This window comes from Arachis ipaensis, chromosome B07 (genome assembly GCF_000816755.2).
Source record: "Arachis ipaensis cultivar K30076 chromosome B07, Araip1.1, whole genome shotgun sequence".
Lineage (NCBI taxonomy): Eukaryota > Viridiplantae > Streptophyta > Magnoliopsida > Fabales > Fabaceae > Arachis > Arachis ipaensis.
In genome coordinates, this window is record NC_029791.2 from 99,493,161 (window position 1) to 99,516,533 (window position 23,373).

The window sequence follows — 23,373 nt, forward strand, 5'->3', positions numbered from 1 at the left end:
TGCACAAAATCTTATTGGAGGATAATGCTAAACCAGTGGTTCAACCACAGAGGCGGCTAAATCCAGCCATGAAGGAAGTGGAGCAGAAAGAGGTCACCAAATTACTGGAGGCTGGGATTATTTATCCCATTTCAGATAGCCCCTGGGTGAGCCCTGTTCAAGTTATCCCCAAAAAGGGAGGCATGACAGTGGTTCATAATGAAAAGAATGAACTGGTTCCTACAAGAATAGTTACAGGGTGGTGCATGTGTATTAACTATAGAAGGCTCAATACAGCCACCAGAAAGGATCATTTTCCTTTACCATTCATAGACCAGATGCTAGAAAGACTGTCAGGTCATGATTATTACTGCTTTTTGGATGGCTACTCAGGCTATAACCAGATTGCAGTAGATCCCCAGGATCAAGAGAAAACAGCACTCACATGTCCATCTGGAGTGTTTGCTTATAGAAGGATGCCATTTGGGCTGTGTAATGCGCTTGCAACCTTCCAGAGATGTATGCTCTCTATTTTCTCTGATATGGTGGAAAAATTTTTGGAGGTCTTCATGGATGACTTCTCAGTATATGGAGACTCATTCAGCTCCTGTCTTGATCACCTGAAACTAGTTCTGAAAAGATGCCAAGAGATGCCATTGACAAGTTTAGATCATACTTAGTAGGATCAAAAGTGATTGTGTACACAAATCATGCTGCTCTTAAATATCTACTCACAAAGCAGGATTCAAAACCCAGACTCATAAGATGGGTGTTGCTTCTGCAAGAGTTTAATATAGAAATAAGAGACAGAAAAGGGACAGAGAACCAAGTGGCTGATCATCTATCCCGGATAGAGCCAATAGAAGGGACGTCATTCCCCTCTCTTGAAATCTCTTAGACCTTTTCGGATGAGCATTTGTTTGCCATTCAGGAAACACCATAGTTTGCAGACATTGCAAACTACAAAGCTGCAAGGTTCATTCCCAAGGAGTACAGCAGGCAACAAAAGAAAAAATTAATTACTGATGCAAAGTACTACTTGTGGGATGAACCCTATATCTTTAAGAGATGTGCAGATGGCATAATCCGTAGGTGTGTGCCTAAAGAAGAAGCACAAAGGATCTTATGGCATTGCCATGGGTCACAATATGGAGGTCATTTCGGAGGTGAGCGAACAGCCACCAAGGTTCTCCAATGTGGCTTCTATTGGCCCACACTCTTTAGAGATTCCCGAGAGTTTGTACGTAACTGTGATAGTTGCCAAAGAGCTGGTAATCTGCCTCATGGTTACGCCATGCCTCAACAAGGAATCTTGGAGATTGAGTTGTTTGATGTATGGGGTATTGATTTCATGGGGCCTTTCCCATCATCATACTCAAACACTTATATTCTGGTGGCAGTTGACTATGTATCAAAATGGGTTGAGGCCATTGCCACACTCACCAATGATACTAAAACAGTGCTGAAGTTCCTCCAGAAACATATATTCAGCAGGTTTGGTGTTCCCAGGGTACTAATCAGTGATGGGGGCACTCACTTCTGCAACAAACAGCTTGACTCTGCCATGGTCCGGTACGGGATTTGCCACAAGGTGGCGACTCCGTATCACCCACAGACAAATGGGCAAGCTGAAGTCTCTAACAGAGAACTAAAAAGAATCCTGGAACGGATTGTAAGTACCCGTAGAAAGGATTGGGCACGAAGCTTGGATGATGCTCTGTGGGCTTACAGAACAGCATTCAAGACTCCTATAGGGACCTCTCCATACCAACTTGTGTATGGTAAGCCATGCCACCTGCCCGTGGAACTGGAACATAAAGCCTACTGGGCAACCAGATTCCTAAACTTTGATGCCAAATTAGCTGGAGAAAAAAGATTGCTTCAGCTAAATGAGCTAGAGGAATTCAGATTCATTGCTTTCGAAAATGCCAAGCTTTATAAAGAAAAATAAAAAAAGTGGCATGACAGAAAGCTGTCATCTAGAATCTTTGAACCAGGACAAAAGGTTCTGTTGTTTAACTCTAGGCTCAGGCTATTCCCCGGGAAAATGAAGTCCCGGTGGAGGGGACCATATGTGATTACAAGTGTATCACCATATGGTTATGTGGAGCTTCAAGATATTGTTCTGATAAGAAGTTCATTGTTAATGGACAGAGAATCAAGCACTATCTTAATCCATAAGCACAAATCCTTTTTTTTATCCAATTCAACTCTGTTAAAAAAAATTTTCAAAACAAATCTATCTCTTTTCATTCAAAAATCTTTTCAACTAATCAATATCTTTTTCAAATCTCCATACTATCTTTTTCAAAAATCCAAATCTATCTTTTTCAAATATCTTTCATATCTTTTTAATCTTAAATCATATCTTGTATCTTATCTTTCTTTGTATTTTCGAAATAACCCACCCCCTCCCTTTAAATATGGGTTCGGCCTCCCTCCCCTCCCATCTACAATTGCACTTAGCTCTCCTTCTCTCCCTCTCCTTTCTTTTCTTTTTGCTTGAGGACAAGCAAACCTCTAAGTTTGGTGTGCCTATCCGTGATCACTAAGATCATGGCTCCTAAAGGAAAACAACCCACTCCAAGAGGCAAGAAAGAGAGTGTTCCAAAACCACTTTGGAACCAAGGGAAGTTCTTAACTAAAGAACATTCAGACCATTATTACAAAATAATGGGTCTAAGATCAGTGATCCCGGAAGTTAGATTCGATCTGAAAGAAGACGAATATCCGGAGATCCAGAAGCAAATCCGAATCAGGAACTGGGAGATCCTAGCCAATCCTGAAACGAAAGTGGGAAGGAATATGGTCCAGGAGTTCTATGCTAATATGTGGCATACAGACAGGCAAAGACTATCTGGATCTGCTATCTATGACTATCGGACCTTGGTCAGAGGAAAGATTGTTCATACCTACCATGACAAGATCAGGGAGATCTTAAAGCTACCTCAGCTGAAAGATGATCCAGACTCCTTCAATAGGAGAATGATGAAAACAGACAAGGGCCTGGATAAGATTCTAGAGGATATATGCATCCCTGGAGCCAGGTGGACCACCAGCACGAAGGGTGTCCCAATTCAACTCAAAAGAGAAGATCTCAAACCAGTCACCAAAGGATGGCTGGAATTCATTGGGCATTCTCTACTGCCCACAAGCAACCGTTCTGAAGTCACTATTAGAAGAGCAGTGATGATCCATTGCATCATGATGGGAAAAGAAGTGGAAGTTCATCAACTGATTTCAAGTGAATTCTACAAAATTGCAAACAAAAATTCCAAAGATGCCGGGTTGGCTTATCCAAGCTTGATTTCTATGCTCTGCAAGGACGCTGGAGTAAGGATGGGAATAACTGAGTATATCTCAGTTGAGCGGCCAATCACCAAAGCATCAATGGAAAAACAACAAGCACAGGATGACCCCATCAAGAAGAGAACACAGGAAATTCTCCCAGAAATCTCTCAATCTGAATACTGGGAGTATCTTGAAACATCTATTACCAAGATGCAAGAAGCTATGGAACAAATACAGAAAGAACAGAAGGAACAAAGTAGCATTCTTTGCTATTTGCTTAAAGAACAGGAGGAGCAAGGACGTGATTTAAGGGAATTGAAGCGCCAGAAATTATCTCTTGAAGGACCAAGCACCCCGCAGATTAGAGGAACATCCACTTCCCAGAACAAAGGTTGTTAAATTCCAATCCTAGCCTTAGCTCTGTGATAATTGTTTTTATTTTAGTTTTACCTTAGGAGTCATATAGTAGTAATTAGAATCTATATTTTTTATTTTATCCCCAATTAAGCTATAATTTAATTTTATCATCATCATTAAACATGAATAAAATATAAGAATTTCTTTAGAATAAGAGGCAATATTTTTTTCGAGTTTTTAATTGGGGTTAATTTCATATAGTTTTTAGTGTGTTTTAGTTAGTTTTTAGTTTATTTTCAGTAGTTTCTAGGCAAAATTCATATTTCTGGACTTTACTATGAGTTTGTGTGTTTTTCTATGATTTCAGGTATTTTTTGGCTGAAATTGAGGGAGCTGAGCAAAAATCTGATTCAGGCTGAAAAAGGACTACTGATGCTGTTGGATTCTGACCTCCCTGCACTCAAAGTGGATTTTCTGGAGCTACAGAACTCCAAATGGTGCGCTTCCAATTGCGTTGGAAATTAGACATCTAGGGCATTCCAGAAATATATAATAGTCTATACTTTGCTCAAGGATAGATGACATAAACTGGCGTTCAACGCCAGTTCCATGTTGCTGTCTGGCGTTCAGCGCTAGAAACAAGTTACAAGTTGGAGTTCAACGCCAGAAAAGGATCCAAAGCTGGCGTTGAACCCCCAAAACAGCCCTATGCACGTGATTAGCTTAAGTCTCAGCCCCAGCACACACCAAGTGGGCCCCAGAAGTGGATTTCTCCACCATCTATCATAGTTTGTTCATTTTCTGTAAACCTAGGTTACTAGTTTAGTATTTAAACAACTTTTAGAGGTTTATTTGGCACCTCATGACATTTTAGATCTGAACTTTGTACCTTTTGACGGCATGAGTCTCTAAACTCCATTGTTGGGGGTGAGGAGCTCTGCTGTATCTCGATGAATTAATGCAAGTATTTCTGTTTTCCATTCAAACATGCATGTTCCTATCTAAGATATCCATTCGCACTTCAATATGAATGTGATGAACGTGACAATCATCATCATTCCCCCACGAACGCGTGTCTGATAACCACTTACGTTCCACCATAGAATGAATGAATATCTCTTAGATCTCTTAATTAGAATCTTCGTGGTATAAGCTAGACTGATGGCAGCATTCAAGAGAATCCGAAAAGTCTAAACCTTGTCTGTGGTATTCCGAGTAAGATTCAGGGATTGAATGACTGTGACGAGCTTCAAACTCACGAGTGCTGGGCGTAGTGACAGACGCAAAAGGATAGTAAATCCTATTCCGGTACGATTGAGAACCTGCAGATGATTATCCATGCGGTGACAGTGCATCTGGACCCTTTTCACTGGAAGGATGGATGGTAGCCATTGACAACGGTGATCCACCAACACACAGCTTGCCATGGGAGGACGTGCGTGCGTGAATCAGAAAACAGAGGAAAGCAGAATTTCAGAAGATAAAGCATCTCCAAAACTCTAACATATTCTCCATCATTACATACAAGTTTAATTTTTTCCTACTGATTTTGTTATATTAGATATGAAAGAGGATGCAAAGTCCTCTATTATTCTTGGTAGACCCTTTTTAGCTACAGGTAGAGCTTTGATTGATGTGCAAAAGGGTGAATTAACCCTGAGGGTCAATGAAGAACAGGTGGTCCTTAACGTATTTGAAGCACTCAAACACCCTAATAATTCTGAAGGGTGTATGAGAATTGATGTTGTTGAACCACTTGTTCAAGAGGTACTGGAAGCTGAGGTACTTGATGATGTTCTGGATCCTATTTCTGAGTATGAATTAGTTGAAGTTGATGATTGAGCACCCTAAAAAGAGCTGATGAACACGCCTAAGGCAGAGGAGGAAGTCCCCAAGCTTGAGCTCAAACCTCTGCCTCCTTCTCTGAAATATGTGTTCTTTGGTGAAAATGAGTCATATACAGTGATTATCAACTCTTCCTTGAAGCCTGGAGATGAAGAGACGCTTATTACAGTGCTCAGGAGCCATAAAATAGATCTTGGGTGGACCATTGGTGATTTAAAGGGGATTAGTCCAACCAAGTGTATGCATAAGATCTTTCTTGAAGATGATGTTAAACCAGTTGTGCAACCACAGAGGAGACTCAATCCAACTATGAAAGAGGTGGTTCAAAAAGAGGCAATAAAACTATGGAAAGCCGGTATTATTTACCCTATTTCTGACAGCCCTTGGGTAAGTCCTGTGCAGGTAGTTCCCAAGAAAGGAGGGATGACAATGATCAGGAATGAAAAGAATGAGCTTATTCCTACAAGAACCGTCACAGGATGGAGAATGTGCATAGACTACAGGAGGCTCAACACTGCTACAAGGAATGATCACTTCCCCTTGCCTTTCATTGATCAGATGCTTGAGAGGTCAGCTGGTCATGCTTTTTATTATTTTCTAGATGGATATTCTGGATATAATCAAATTGTAGTGGACCCTCAAGATCAAGAGAAGACATCATTCACATGCCCTTTTGGAGTATTTGCCTACAGAAGAATGCCATTTGGACTTTGTAATGCTCCCGCAACTTTTCAGAGGTGTATGCTTTCAATTTATTTTATATAGTTGAAAAGTTCATTGAGGTATTTATGGATGATTTTTCTGTCTTTGGTAATTCTTTTGAATCCTGCCTTAAGCATTTATCTCTAGTCTTGAAACGGTGTCAAAAATCAAACCTTGTTTTAAATTAGGAAAAATGTCATTTTATGGTTACAGAAGGTATTGTTCTTGGACACCGGATTTCAAGCAAGGGGATTGAGGTTGATAGAGCAAAGGTGGAGGTAATTGAAAAATTACCACCACCAGCTAATGTTAAGGCAGTTAGGAGTTTCTCGGGTCATGTAGGATTTTATAGAAGATTTATAAAGGATTTTTCTAAAATTGCTAAACCATTGAGCAACCTATTAGTTGCTAAAGTTTCTTTTATGTTTGATGCTAAATGCCTGCATGCTTTTGAAACTATGAAAGCAAACCTTACCTCTACTCCCATTATAGCTCCCCCTGACTGGGATTTACCATTTGAATTAATGTGTGATGCTAGCGATTATGCTATTGGAGATGTTTTAGGACAGAGACATGGCAAGCTTATACATGTCATTTACTATGCTAGCCGTGTGTTAAATGATACTCAAAAGAATTACACAACTATAGAAAAAGAATTATTAGCTATTGTGTATGCTATTGATAAGTTTAGGTCCTATTTGATTGGTTCTAAGGTTATTGTTTATACTGATCATGATGCTTTAAAGTACCTTCTAACCAAACAAGATTCTAAACCAAGATTAATCAGATGGGTGTTACTCCTTCAGGAGTTTGATATTGAGATAAAAGATAGGAAAGGGTCAGAAAATCAAGTAGCTGACCACCATTCCATAATTGAGCCTGAAGAAGGAGTGCAACCACCCACAGCTATGACTGAAACATTTTTGGATGAGCAACTGTTTTTCATTCAGCAGGCTCCATAGTTTGCAGACATTGCAAATTACAAGGCCATGAATTTCATTCCAAAGGAGTACAGTAGACAACAAGTGAAGAAGCTACTAACTGATGCAAAGTACTACTTTTGGGAGGAGCTTTACCTTTTTAGAAGATGTTCAGATGGTATAATCTAGAGATGTGTCCCAGATGAGAAAACACAGCAAATTCTTTGGCACTGTCATGGCTCTGATTATGGAAGCCACTTTGGTGGTGAAAGGACAGCTGTAAAAGTCCTTCAGAGTGATTTTTACTGGCCGACTCTCTTCAGAGATTCAAGAGCATTTGTGAAGAGTTATGACAGATGTGAAAGAGCTAAGACTCTCCTTGCCAACCATGAGATGCCACAGCAGGGGATTCTTGAGGTGAGTTGTTTGATGTGTGGGGTATTGATTTCATGGGACCTTTTCCACCCTCATATTCCAACAACTATATTCTAGTGGCAGTTGATTATGTGTCCAAATGGGTAGAAGCTGTGGCTCTGCGCACCAATGATGCCAAAGGGGTGATGAGCTTTCTTCAGAGATATATTTTCAGCCGGTTTGGTGTTCCAAAGACACTTATTAGTGATGGTGGAAGTCACTTCTATAACAGACAGCTGAACTCACTTCTATAGAGATATGGAGTCCGTCATAAAGTAGCAACCCCTACCACCCTCAGACTAGTGGACAGGTTAAGGTTTCTAATAGGGAACTCAAGAAGATTCTAGAGAAGACCGTCAGTGTCTCAAGAAAGGACTGGTCTAGGAAGCTTGATGATGCTCTCTAGGCTTACCGGACAGCTTACAAGACTCCTATTGGCATGTCCCCTTATTAGCTGGTCTATGGTAAAGCCTATCACTTGCCAGTTGAGCTGGAGCATAAAGCTTACTGGGCAATCAAGTATCTGAACCTTGATGCTCAAGCTGCAGGAATTAAGAGAATGCTTCAGTTAAATGAGCTTGATGAATTCAGATATTCAGCCTATGAGAATGCCAAGCTCTATAAGGAGAGAACTAAGATATGGCATGACAAGAAGATTTCCATCAGAGTCTTTGATCCAAGTCAAAGAGTGCTTCTGTATAATTCAAGGCTCAAACTCTTTTCTGAGAAGCTGAAATTCCAGTGGTCAGGACCGTTTGTAGTAACCAGAGCTTCACCATATAGTCATGTGGAGATTCAAAAAGAGCATTCTGACAGAAAATTTACAATCAATGGCCAGAGGTTGAAGCACTATCTTGGAGGTGAGATTGATCGCCAATGGTCTGCTCATCTGCTCAATTAGCAGCACTGACCGTCAAGCTAGTGACGTTAAAGAAGCGCTTGTCAGGAGTCAACCCGATGTTTTCGTATCCTTTAGTTTGATTTCTGTTGGTTTGATTTTTGTTATTTATTTGATTTGAGTCGAGTTTTTACTATTTTTTCCTTTGTTTTACGTGTGTTCGGATCATGTAGAGTTATTGAAACAGAAACAGGTTCCTGAATACAGAGTTATGGACACCAGGAGAGGAGTATATTGATTCGGATAAAGTGACGCATAACTTGAAAATCTCAAGTTAGGCACCATATATTATGCACAAAGGAGCATTTTTCTCTGGAGGGTCTACGCCTAACTTGAGAATTTTCAAGTTAGGCGCCACAATGACGCGCACAAGGAAATTTTTTCACTGCCTAGTTCATGCCTAACTTGAGAATTCTCAAGTTAGGCGCAAGGTGTGAAGACTCAAGGCAAGTTAGGTGCATTGGAGGTCAAGTAAGGCGCAGGGGTAGCTAGCACACTCGGGAGGCTTGCTAGGGGAGGCATGGCTTCAAGTTAGGCACAGCATCCTTGGAGTCAGGTGCCAAGCAAGGGTCTTCACTTCAAGTTAGGCGCAGCATCACATAAGTTAGGCGTAGGGTCTTGATCACGCAAACCAAGTTAGGCGCACCCTTCAATCCAGTTAGGCGTGTGTTTCCCTCAAGTTAGGCGTAGCCTAACACCCGTGACACCCCCCTTCCAACCTTTCCTCAGCAAATCCTTCCTAAATCTTGAGATTCGGTCGAGCCCCCTCCCAAATAAGTACCAGATCTTGCCCCGTTCTAGGCCTTCACCCCTTTCCCCTTTTCCCAATTCTTGCCCGTGACACCCCCCCCCTTTTCCAAGAAACACCCGTGAACTCCTCCCCTCCCAACACAAGCTCGTGACCCTGCTTACCCCAACAAAACCCAACCCCTCCCTCTATTTAAGCCTCTGTCCTCTATCCTCAACCCACAACCCATAACCCACAACAAGATATACACACCCACTCTCATATCCCTCTTTCTATCAACCCCAACCGTGCCCCCTCCTCTGAAGAACACCCAACCCTCCTTCTATCACCAATTCCCTCCAGCACCTATTCCCACAATCCCTTCTATTCATCCACATAACCTTCAATCCCTCTTCCAAAACACAACCACCATACACTCTACTCTTCGTCCCTCTTCCGCCCTTCCGTACCCCCTTTTCTTTTCTGAATTCCTGTTCAAAAGAAAAAAAAAACAAATTTACAGAAAAAAAATTTAACATTAATCTTTATTTTCTTCTATTTTATTTTCTGCTTTCTTTTTGCTTCACCCTCTTCTTCTTTCCCTTTGTATTTCTTTAATTTGCTCAGGGACGAGCAAAAATTTTAGGTTTGGTGTTGTCGCTTTGCTGCCTATTTTTTTTTTGTATTCTCTGTTTTCTGTAATGGCACCTAAGACTAGCACACCTTCAAAGAAAAAGAAAAGAAAAGAGCTAGCCACCAATTCTCCTAATACGCACAGGTTCAGATCCAAGCTCCATGAAGAACATTTTTTTGAGCATACCTTAAAAATGGGAGTGATTCCAGAAGTAAGATTTGCACTGAAACCGGATGAATATCCGGAGATCCAGTTTTAAATTGATAATAGAGGGTGGAGTTTTATGTGCAACCCGCACACGGAGGTTGGGCACTTAATGGTCCAAGAGTTTTATTGAAACATCTGAGTCACATACAAGGACGTCGAAGGAGTCAATGAGAAGAGCTACCAGATCTATGTAAGAGGCAAGGTCATTGACTTTATCCCAAGAAGTGTCAGACAAGCCCTCCACCTGCTGTATCCACCTCAGCTAACTCCCAGTTACAGTAGGTGAATGGATAATGACCAGGAACTGGATCTAGTTGTTGAAGAATTATGCATTCTGGGTTCTCAGTGGAAGCTAGGTGCTGAGAGAAAACTGAACCACTTAAAGAGTGCTGAGCTAGTCCCTTTAGCTAGAGGATGGTTGGACTTCATCCGAAGGTCCATCATGCCTACTAGCAACTGGTCTGAATGCATTGTGGATCGGGCTGTCATGATTTACAGCATCATGAAGGGAGAAGTGGTGGAGGTGGAGAATATTATCCCTCCAGCCCTTATAAGAATGCTATGCTTGAATTCCCATATCTGATTTACCGTCTGTGTGAAGCAGCAGGGGTAAAGATGGAGAATGATTTCCCCATTTATGTTGAGAGACCAATCACAAAGAAGAGAATGGAGACTCACAGGGAACAGTACAGGATCCACAAAGAAGAGCAAGTTGAGGAGGAAGCTCAGTAGGATCAGGAGGAAGCTCAGCAGGCTCAGCCACCACTGCCTCATGGATAGTATTTCCCACCTCAGAAGTACTGGCAACAACTCACCTCTTCCATTGAGCAGATGAGGATCACTAATGATAGCCGCTGGCAGCAGTACACTACATCTGTAGAGGAGATGAGAGCCACACAAAACAGTCATTATTAGGAGCATCTCTGTACCACCTTTGAGGAGATGAGAGCTGCTTAGGACTTTCAGCGGCAGGAGATTTCTCAGCTGAGATAGGATTACAACCGCTTGAGAGGACCATACGGAGCACAGCCTGAGGAGAGAGATCCCCACCATGGAGATTGAGGTAGTCTAGTTCCTTTCACTTTCTATAGTAGTTTGCCATTAGTTTGATATATTCCTGTTTTCTGCTATTTTGTTTTAGTCATTGCATGATCAGTTGTTATTTCAATTTCTAGGTTCTAGTTTAATTTGTTTTTTTTATTTTGCTATTTGATTTTAATTATGAAAGATGTCTTATGTATTGCTCATTGAGCTTGAAATCAAAAGAAAAGAAAAGATAGAAAAAGATGCAATGCATGAGTAAAAGAGTTTATAATAAAAAGTAGTCTAATTTAATCAAATGTGGTGGTGTTCTCTGTGATTCTGAATGCATGACATGAACTGTGCATGTTTGAATTTGAATCAAGGGATGTTGATGTATAAGGAACAGGAATTTAGAGAACCATTATGAATTTTCTGAAATTAGTAAAAGTTAATCCTTGAAGCAAAAGAAACAGCAAGGGAAGAATAAAAAGCAAGGTCCAAGACTCTGAGCATCAATGATTAGGAAGGTCAGACATGATTAAAAGCTCAAAGAGTTGTTTTCCTAGTCATATGCTTGTGGTGTTCTTGTGTCAAGTAACCCTTGAGACAAAATATTTAGAGTCGAGATCAAATGCATTTAGTAGAGTATGCCAAAGGCTTTAAGCACCACTGTCTGGGAGTAGTTGAAAGAAAAATCAGAACTTCAAGAGAGTTCCCCAGTTAAGTGCTTGTGGTGTTCTTGTGTCAATTAACCCCTTGAGATAGAATATTTAAAGTCACGGCTAGGCTCAATGTGCAAAGCACCAGTTAATTGAGAATTAAAGGATATCTGCTGTGTTCAAGGATTAAACTTAAGTATAAAGATCAGAGAATTCATAATATGATCTGGATTCTATTTCCAAATGACATTGACATTCCTCTGATTCAAAGGAGAGTGAGAAGCCAAAACTGTTCAGAATTGCAATAATAAATCCCACTTTAAGAAGAGACATGAGCATAACTAAACTTTCACTTCTCATGCAAATTCACATCTTAATCTTGTATTAGTTTTGGTTGCTTGAGGACAAGTAACAATTCAAGTTTGGTGTTGTGATGCGTGAGCATCTTTCCTATCTTTTCCTAGTGAATTTGCATTCAATTTGTTGAGTTTAATCAAGATTTAATTACCTTTAGTCAAAACTTTGCCTTCACTAGTGGCCGAATCGGCGCAGTTTCACGATGTTGATGGAGTTTTAAGGGCCCCAAACTCAGATGCAAAAATTTCTAGTCTTTGGTATTGCAAGATATTTTTGCCATACTTGGTTATTGGGGAGTTGTATTTCTTTTTGGGTTCTTTGGCAACCCAGGAGCAGATTGATTCTGTTTCTTCCTTCTTCTTATCACCATCAGAACATTTGCCATTGATTTTCTGTAAGAATGTTAAGGCTTCATATTTTGCTGGTTAAATGTTTAGAAGGATTTGAATCATCTTTTTTCAACCTGGATGTCTTGATTGGTACCTGTATATAAGCCAATTTGAAAATCTTTAAATATTGTTCATGCATTAGAATCAGCTATTTTTTATCTTTCTTATATTGCTCCTTTGTTAGGGCCAGTTTGTACTTCGGGTGCCTGATAGGTGGACTATCGTCGGTAAAGAATTTTACAAAATATTCACGATGCAAGTATAGCTCTCGACCGACAAATAATCCTCGAATCAAATTTTAAAGAATTGGTTGTCACAAAGTTTAACCCCAATGAAAGTAACCGAAGTATTCAAACCTCGGGTCGTCTCACAAGGAATGGGCAGACATGTGCATCAATATAGGTTTGAATTCCGGGGTTGGAAGTCATGATAATGGAATTAAACTAATAGACTTAACAAGCAAGAAATCTTAAAGTGCAAGAAACTAAATCAAGTAACTAAATCAAGAGAACATATGATCTACTTCTACTCTAGAATTAAGCAATTAACTAAAACGAGAACTAAACAAATGAGATTTTTAGTTTTCAAATGTAAATAATAAAAGGAACTCTTGGCTAAGCATAGGAATTGGGGTCACCATCCTTGTCTACAACTATAAATTGCCAATTATGAGGAACCAAACTCACTAAGTCTACCTCCAAGAGCCTTAAGTACGTAATATCTACTCCTAAACTTGAGGTACGTCAAGTGGCTTGGTCAATCTCAACCCATAAGTCCTAACCAATCTACTAATTAAATTAGTAGTGGGTTAGTGTCAATGGGTGTCAACTTGACCACAAGGGTTCTCCAATCAACAATTCAATAAGACCCAATGACTCAAGGTCATCCAATTCTTATAGCTTAAGCCAAGAGTAAAGAGAACTACTCCATAATCAAAGGAAATATTTTATCAAACACATGGGGTGCATTAACAAAAGACATTCAAATTGCAAATAAATTGGAAATTGAAAGTACCCACTAACAATTATCAATATAAAACTACTCAATTAACACTATTAATCATAGAAAACATCAATGTAACATTAACATTTCAAGATCCACAAGATGAATAGAAAATGGAAAATAACAAGGAAACATAAATCAAACACAAGATCTCAACAAATTATACTAGGGAATTCAAATTAAGTAATCAAAACTAGAAATCAACAAAACTACTTCTACTCTAGAATTAAGCAATTAACTAAAACGAGAACTAAACAAATGAGATTTTTAGTTTTCAAATGTGAATAATAAAAGGAACTCTTAGCTAAGCATAGGAATTGGGGTCACCATCCTTGTCTACAACTATAAATTGCCAATTATGAGGAACCAAACTCACTAAGTCTACCTCCAAGAGCCTTAAGTACGTAATATCTACTCCTAAACTTGAGGTACGTCAAGTGGCTTGGTCAATCTCAACCCATAAGTCCTAACCAATCTACTAATTAAATTAGTAGTGGGTTAGTGTCAATGGGTGTCAACTTGACCACAAGGGTTCTCCAATCAACAATTCAATAAGACCCAATGACTCAAGGTCATCCAATTCTTATAGCTTAAGCCAAGAGTAAAGAGAACTACTCCATAATCAAAGGAAACATTTTATCAAACACATGGGGTGCATTAACAAAAGACATTCAAATTGCAAATAAATTGGAAATTGAAAGTACCCACTAACAATTATCAATATAAAACTACTCAATTAACACTATTAATCATAGAAAACATCAATGTAACATTAACAATTCAAGATCCACAAGATGAATAGAAAATGGAAAATAACAAGGAAACATAAATCTAACACAAGATCTCAACAAATTATACTAGGAAATTCAAATTAAGTAATCAAAACTAGAAATCAACAAAACCCAATTCAAAATGCAACAAGGGAAGATAAAATCAAACTAGATCTAGAGAGGAATAAGAGTTTCTCTCTCTAGAAGAAAAAAACCAAAAACTAGCAAAAATTGTGTCTAAGTGTGTAATGGATGATCCCCCACTTTCCCCCTAGAGTTCCTGGGTCTTTTCCATGCAGAACCAGTTTGAATTTGGGCCTGTTGAGCCTCAGAAATCGCCAGGCACGATTTCTTTAATGAGGTCACGTGCAGCTCGTCACGCGTACGCGTCATCCACGCGTGCGTTTCGTCTAAATTTCGCAATCCACGCGTACGCGGCAAGCACGCGTGCGCGTCGATGGAGATTTCGCCAATCCACGCGGATGCGCCACTCTTCGCGTGCCATACCCATCTTCCTACACCCACACGTGCACGTAAGGTGTGCGTGCGCGTCGCAGCTGATTTCCCAAAATCTAATTCTTCATGTTCTTTCCACTTGTGCATGCTTTCTTTCTCTCTTCTAGGCCATTCTTGCCTTGTAAACTCTGAAATCACTCAACAAACATATCACGGTATCGAATGGTAATAAAAGAGGATCAAAATATGGCACATTTAAGGAAAAAGAAGCATGTTTTCCATCATGAAGCAATATTAGGAAGAGAACACAAAACCATGCAATTCTTGTGAATAAGTGTGGAAAATATTGACAAAATCCCCCAAATTCTACACAATATAAACCACAAAATTGAGATTTATCAAACCTCCCCACACTTAAACCGAGCATGTCCTCATGCTAAAAAAAAAAATAAAAAGACCAAAGACCGTGGGAGGAAAGGATTCATGAAGTGCGAATTATCTATGTAAATGCATATAACTAATGTAAAGGTACCTATCTACTTGGTCAAGGGTAAATCCATCCTCCAAGAACGCATATGAGCATATAGGGCTAAGGTGACATGTAGTCCATGAATTCTACCAATTTGAACATCAAAATGAAGTGCATATAACTTGTGAGATGAACGCTTGCGAAAGCCAGGGACAAGGAGTTGAGCATCGAACCCTCACCGGAAGTGTATCCGCTCTATTCGCTCTATTCGCTCAAGTGTATAGGGTTCGTCACTCAATCCTCCCCTAATCATGCTTTCCAAGATTTGTCTTTCATCTAACAATTAACAATTACTCAATGCATGCATACAAGTATTATGAGGTCTTGTTAATAGGTTGTAATGGGGCTAGGGTAAAGGTAGGAATGTATATGGTCAAGTGAGCTTGAAATTTGAATCCTTGATTAACATAAGATCTCACCAAACACATAAAATAACCCATATAATTCTAATACAATACCTAGCTACCCATGGTTCCCATTTTTTTCATATACTCATGCATTCTCTTTAGTTCACATTCCATATGCATTGTTATTGTTACTTTACCTTGGGGAATTTTGTCCCCTTTTTATTGCTTTCTTTTTCTATATTTTTGTTTCTTTTATTGTCCTGTTTCTTTTTCTTTACATTCCTTTTCCTTCATTCTATATATATTGCTTGTCCCCTTTTTGGGGTTTCATGTACAAAAATTCTAATGCATATGGTTCAATCATTCAATACATGAGTATGTTCCCAATTCCCATAATTTTCAATTACAAATACAAAGACATACCTTTACATCTACCCAAGTTCCCAAGTACACCCTCCCAGTTGTATGATACACACTCTCACTCACCTAAGCTAATCAAGGATCCAAATCCAGGGACGTTCATTGTTTTTTGCTTAGGGGTGTTGATGTGCTCAATTTAAGAACAAAAAGGGTTTATCATGGGCTCAAAACTGGTTAGCAACGGTAGATAAAAGGGTTAAGGCTGTTTGGGAAAAGTGACTGTTGAAATGATGGCCTCAATCATGTAAATGCATCCATACACAAAATAATGGATATATAGAATCAGACAAAGCAAGGATTGCAATCATAGAGAGAGTAATTGATGCCAGGGCATTTTGGCCAGTTTCACTGACCTTCTCTTTACTGTTTTTAGGGTAGTTTCATGCATTTCCTTAGGAAATAAGCTAGTTTTGGGTAGATATTCATTTACATCTTGATTCAAGCATACATTGTGCACTTTACATGATTTCATGAGGATTTTGCATGAATTTAATGACAAATTGGATGTTGCATTTCCCATGACTTGGACTAGAACTTTGATGCACTTTATTGCTTGATTTCAGGACAAAGGAAGCAAAGAAGAACCATATTAGTTGCTACGTTAGTTATACTAACGTTAACACTAACGTGGAACACTACAAAAAAAAGAGCACAAAATGGCAGCAACATAATGGCGTTTCTATAAAACTGCCATTATATTCATAAATTAAGGCGATTTATGCAGCTGCCATAATTTGCTTCCAGAAAGCAGTGGTTTTTTGGTGTTTTTGACAGATTTAAACGCCATTACTTACTCTGCTTCACTGATATAAAAATTCTTCTATTTCATTAATAAAGATTGTGCTATTTAATCGAACCTCCATCGCAATGTGAGAAACCTAGAATAAACTCCATCGCAACATGAGATCTGTAATCTCATCCACGAGGCTCTCCTCTGGCGGCAAGCTCCTCCATCAATGCTTTTCTTCTAGTTGCGATCTCCTCCTTCAACGTTTCACTCCATCAACGTTTCACTTCAATCGATGGATCTGCTGTGTGATTTTTCCTGCTCCACCGTGTTGTCTTCTGTGAAGCTTCTCCTTCTCCATCTTCGTTGAATTAGGTTTATATACAAATCCACATTCTCTTCTTTTAATTACTCATACTTTGTTTTGCAAATTGTTACTACTTCTATTTCTGTAATTTTAGGTTTTGATTTTCTTCCTTGTTAGCAGAAATTGGGGGTAAGGTCTTCATGTAATTTCTTCGATTTCTTCTTACATGCGTGTATACAAATTTGCATTCTCTTTGCGGTTTTGATTTGTAAATATGCTCTCGGTTGGTGCTTTACTGATTTGCATAGCACGTGTTTGATGAATTGCTTGAATGCTTATTTTTTTTGTTTATGCATTTATTTAATCATTGTTGTATGTGACATATTGCAGACATATCAACAAATTCTTTTATTAGCTTGAAACTTGTTTTTGTGCTTTGTTAAGTTATTTGCTTTAGAGAACAATGAAGTTATTAACAATGGGGTTGTTTTATATAGATAAATAGATTTGGAACTATTTAGAAGATGCATGGAAGCTACTTAAATAAGAGCCACTTGAAGATAGACATCATCTTTTCATTCATCTGGTGAGTATTAACATGCTGAACTTAAATAGTGCTTGTGACCTTGAAATAATTAGTTTAAATTTAGTATTAGCATGCAGTTTTCTTATCAGCAGAAGTTGTTGCAGTAGCTGCAAAAGCTTTAACGCCAAAGCAACATGGTCCTGGTGGTTTACCACTTCCACTCACCAAGTAATTCACACAAGGCTTTAGGTTCCTAATCACATCACTGCATGATGAAATTGTAGCCTCAGAACTAGTTACTGAGGTCACTAAAATCATAAGAACACGTGTAGCAGAAACTAATTTCATGCTTATTTAATTAATTGTTATATGTGGTGGTGCTGATGGTGGTTTCAATTTGCATTGTTGGTCCATGTTTAGACATTTTTATAGGATCGGAGGAAGCTAAAAACTGCAAGTAAAAATAATTGTTAAAATAAAATTGTTAAATAGAGTACAAGAAAGATGAGTTTGATTTTGATTGTATAAGAAATTGTTAAAATTTCAAGGTTAGGTGAAAGTATTGAAGAAGGGGTTATTCAGTTTCAACAAGTAATATAAATTGCACAAGATAATTGGTGCATATATAAATATTTTACGGTTTTCAAATCATGTAGGGATTTGATCATTATGGACATTTAATTCTGTGCTGGCTGGTAGTAAACTTTGTAAGGGTTGTTTATCACTATTGCACACTTTGTTAGTAGTGGTGACAATGAACCATCGAGGAGCAGAAGTGGTGCTAAGGAATAAGGAGTGGATCATCAAGAGCCCATAACACACACACACACACACACACCCTGTGTTCTGTGTCTTGGAGATGGCAATGGCAATGGCACTTCTTTGCAGACTTTCAACTTCCATGGACAAGCCTTTACGTCCTCTCTTCAGTGCAGGCACCACTGTTTACTACAAGGTCTTCTTTAATCAAATTTCCAACCATATATGCTTTATATTATATTATTATCTTTATAATAATAAATATTCATATTCATAATATTCTATGCTCCCCTACCTTAACCAATTAAATACTTGCCATTCCTTTCCCTTGCTTTTGAATGTAGTCCTCTTTACCTGATGAAGCTGTTTACGACAAAGAAAAATCCCGAGTTTCGGTAAGCTTATTATATAATTACAGTTAATGTTATGCATATCTAGATATACATATTGTTTCAACTTTCAAGCAGAAAGGAAGAAAAATCATACTTCTATTGTAATATATTGATTTGCCTTTGCAGTGGCCAAAGCAATTGAATGCTTTACTTGAGGAAGTTGATCTTGAAATTGCTGATATAATTGAGCTAGAGAAAGCTAGATAATGGAAGGTAATATATTAGTTTATTATTACTTGCATCTTTGCCAGGGATATAGAAAATCTTGAAAAAAATAATGCAACTATCTGAGTTTATGCAAAACATTTGAATGTTTTATTGCCTATCATATATGATGATTGATGAGATGATGGTAGAGTTTTGCTTTCCAGTTTTCACCACATATATGGATTGACTTCTTGTTTTTGTTTTTGTGAAGGGGCTAGAAGTCATACCCTTAAAAAATTTCACCTCTGTCTCTGTGATGGAAGCTGTAGGGTCTATCATGACAAACAAATACAGTGAGGGATATCCTGGTGCTAGTTACTATGGTGGAAATGAGTTTGTCACTCTTTCGCTTTCTTTTATATGAGTGTCACATTGAAATATTGAATCAATTTAATGATTTTTTATCTTTCTTATTTCAGGTATATTGACATGGCTGAAACACTATGCCAGAAGCGTGCCTTGGAAGCGTTCTGGTTGGATCCAGCGAGATGAGAGGTAATCACACAACACTAACATAGTACCTGATTTGTTAATAAATGACTGGACAGCTTCTTTCTATTTTTTAATACCAAATCATGGCTTGAGCGAAGGAAAAGCCACCCTCTATATATGTTACCTAGCGAAGCAAGGACCAATAAGGAGTAGAAGGAAATTACGCTAGCTGGAACTTCAGTAATGATAACCCTGATCCTTTCTTCCTATAAATCCAATTGCTATATAAGATATGATCTATAGTCATTTTTATAAATGAAAAAAAAGACAGTAATTTAATTAGTTTCTTAAAATTAATGTTCACAAACTAGCTCTTGCTTTATTTAAGATGGCTTAATCAGAAATTTATACACTGTTTATGATTAAAACAATGATAGGAACAATCTAAAACACATGTATTTCAATGGATGTTGCAGTAATGATGACTAATGAATTGCTTAATAGTATAACTTATATATCTATAATATAGCATGAATTCAATGGCTCCAATAATACAATATTATTGTTGAAAACAATTTGTGACTTGCAAGCCTCTCTGGAATTAAGATGTATATACTAATTATTATATATGATGCACTGGAAACAAAGAACAGGAAAAATAATATGTGATGGAACTTGTGTAAATATATGAAAATTAAACTATATATATATAAAATGTATGTCTTATACATGATTTTCATACTATCTTAATTTGATTTTTAATATAAAAGATACAAACACTTTTCCTTTGCATTTTGCATGTTTCGAGTGTCCAAATAACCAGTTCTAAGAACAGCAAAAATTAACTGATATACTAGACACAAAAGTAAAGTTTCTGAAGCTTATAACCAGAAATCTTCAATAAACGTACAGGGGAAGAGCATGGTAGAAGTGGTTCTTAGTGAAGGAAGATTATTTTCTTGGACATGGGTTTGGCTTGGTGAGTTTCCTTGGTTTTTACTTTACAACCTTGGGGTATCTGCAGTATGCTCTTGTACTTCATGGCGTTGGTTGTTGTAGTTATTTGCTAAGGGAGAGCAGTTAGTGTTTGTTGTATCTGTATAACCTGCAAAAGTCTAGCTATCTTTCTTGCAGTGGCAATGAGCGTCGCGTCTAGCTAGTATAACATTGGATCAACTCCTGGATCTATTCAGGTCAAATATTAAATATCTCATGTTATATACATGGATATATAAACAAGATTACTGTCTGGTTGTTCTAAATTCTCATTTTTTGTTTAAATTTATTTTGCGCTGTCCAAGTTAATGGTTTATCTATTTATTCTTTTTTATTTTGTTTTTAAATTATATTTTTGTTGTAGGAATTGGATCAAGATAGTGAGATTCCATCGCCAAAAGAGTTAGAAAGTAGATCTTTGGAAGCGAATAATAGAGCAGTGTGATTTTTTTAATGATAGAGACTTGATGTATTAATAGTTACATATTAAGACTTCCAATACTTTATTTGTATAGGAGTTATTATTTTTTATTTCCAATACTAAAATATTATATATTATGTTTAATATTTTATTTATGAGTTATGTATATTTTGTTGATGAGTTATGATTTCTTATTATTGTGAAATTTTAAACAAAAAAATTATTTGTTTAACACGATAAAAACTATCATTTTAAACGATAAAAAAATTACTTTTACCCAGTAAAAAAGGGCAATATTTAACTGTCATTTTAAATAACATGAAATGTCATTTTAACCTGATAAAAACGGCGGTTTCAAATGCCATTTTAACCAATAAAAATGACACTGTCAGAGTAAAAACGACGGTTCAAAAATGCCATTTTAACCAACAAAAAGTCACTTGGTTAGGGTAAAAACGGCGGTTCAAAAATGCCGTTTTAACCAACCAAAATGCCACTCTGTCAGGGTAATAATGGCGGTTCAAACTGCCGTTTTAACCTATCCAAAAACCGCCGTTTTAACCCAGGAAATAACGGCGGTTTGAACTGCCATTTTAACCGATTCAAAAACCGCCGTTTTAACCCAGGAAATAACGGCGGTTTGAACCGTCGTTTTAACCTATTCAAAAACCGCCGTAATAACCAGAATGGCGCCCAGAATTACGTCGGTTTACAAAACCGCCATTCTTGGTAATAATGGCGGTTCAAACCGCCGTAAATACCAAAAAAAAACCGCCGTTTTTACCAAATTTTTTTGTAGTGGAATGGGAGTAACTTGCAAAGTTAATGAGAAAAGTCATTGCCAATAACGCTCTCGAAGCCATGTCACTAACATTCTCGAACCCATATTTTTCCTGAACGTTAACACCACTAACGTCCTGAGCTAAAGTCTCTGCCCACTTCACACTTTCTCTCTGCAAGTAAAGCCAAGCCCAATGAAGAAAATAACTGCTTCAAACTCAAGATCCAAAGGCCCAGACCCAAGACTTGAAGAACCAACTAGAAGAGTAGAAGAGTAGTATATATAGGAGTAGCTTTGAATTATTTGGAGAGTGGGAAATTATAGGGAGCCTCTGGGCATAGAACTACTCTCTGTATTTACTTTCTCTGCACTTCTAGTATCATCATGTATTCTCCATCTTTGGTTTCATTTTCCAGAGCTATGAACAACTAAACCCCTTTCATTGGGTTAGGGAGCTCTGTTGTAATTTGATGGATCAATACTAGTTTTCACTATTCTTCTTCTCTCTTTTCTCTTGATTTTACTTGAAAGCTTTCGATCTTCATCTAATTGGGTAGTTATCTTGGAAAAGAAGCTATTCATACTTGGATCTCTTCTGAACCTTGAAAGAGGAATGAAGAGATCATGCTAGAAATGCTTTCTCATGCTGGACCAAATTGGGTTTGGATGGATATGTGACTATAATCCTCTTAACACTTGATTTGGGAAATGCATGTGGTATAATCAGTGACCATACTTCATCTCTTCTCATGAGCAATTGACCAAGGAATTGGCTATTGATCAAGATTTGAGAGATTGAATTACAAGAAATTGTAATTCAATCACTTAAGATTGCCAAGGAGATCAATGAGTGCATTGATTGAGGAAGAGATGAAAATGAAATTGATCTGGAGAATGCAACATCTCCTAAGCCCAATGAACCCCTTATTTCTGATCTTACCCATTCTCTTTAATTTCTGTTACTTACTTTTATGAGCAATTCCCCATTCCCATTTACAATTCTGCAATTTACTTTTAGTCATTTACTTTCAGTTCTTTAATTCTAGCATTTACTTTTTCTGTCATTTACCTTTCCGCCATTTTATTTTCTGCAATTCTAAACTCAAATACTGGATTCACTCAACTAGAACATTCCTCTAATTAAAGTTGCTTGATCAATCAATCCTTGTGGGATTCGACCTCACTCTATTGTGAGTTTTTACTTGACGACAAATTCGGTACACTTGCCGAAGGAAATTTGTTATGAGACAAGTTTTCCGTGCATCAAGTTTATGGCGCCGTTGCCGGGGATTGATTGTGCATCAACAATGATTAAATTGGAGGATAACTAGATTGAGCATTTTATTTTTTGTTTGATTTAATTTTCTGTTTGAGTTATTTACTTTCTGTTTTAGTTAATTTCTTCCCTTCCCCTTACTTTTTCTTTGTTATTTACCATTCATTTCACTAACCCACTAACTGTTTGATATATTGCATCACTCACACTAACAGTAATTCTGACAGATATACTTTCTGCACCTATTCTCTTTGCTTGTACTTGTTGGTTGTATGACAGGAAGAAGAAGCGGGGCTTCAACTTCTTTTGATTCTGAACCTGAGAGAACCTTCCTTGGACTAAGAAGGGAGGCAAGAGAAAAATGTGTAGTTGGTGCTGAAGAAAAGGAGGAACACTTTGAGGAATACTTTGAACCAAACATGGAAGAAAACATGGAAAACCATCACGAAGAAGTGACTCACAACTATGGCGGAAGAGGTCGAGCAAATCATGCTGGGGAGGATAGAAGAGTTTTAGGCTCTTACATCAATCCAAACCCAGGAAACTGTGGAAGTAGCATTCAAAAGCCAACCATCCATGCCAACAATTTTGAACTAAAACCATAGCTCATCACCCTTGTTCAG

At 38.0% G+C, this 23,373-nt stretch overlaps 1 pseudogene; it reads left to right on the plus strand.

The window, feature by feature from the left end:
• Positions 17,452–20,688, plus strand: LOC107609996 (annotated as a pseudogene).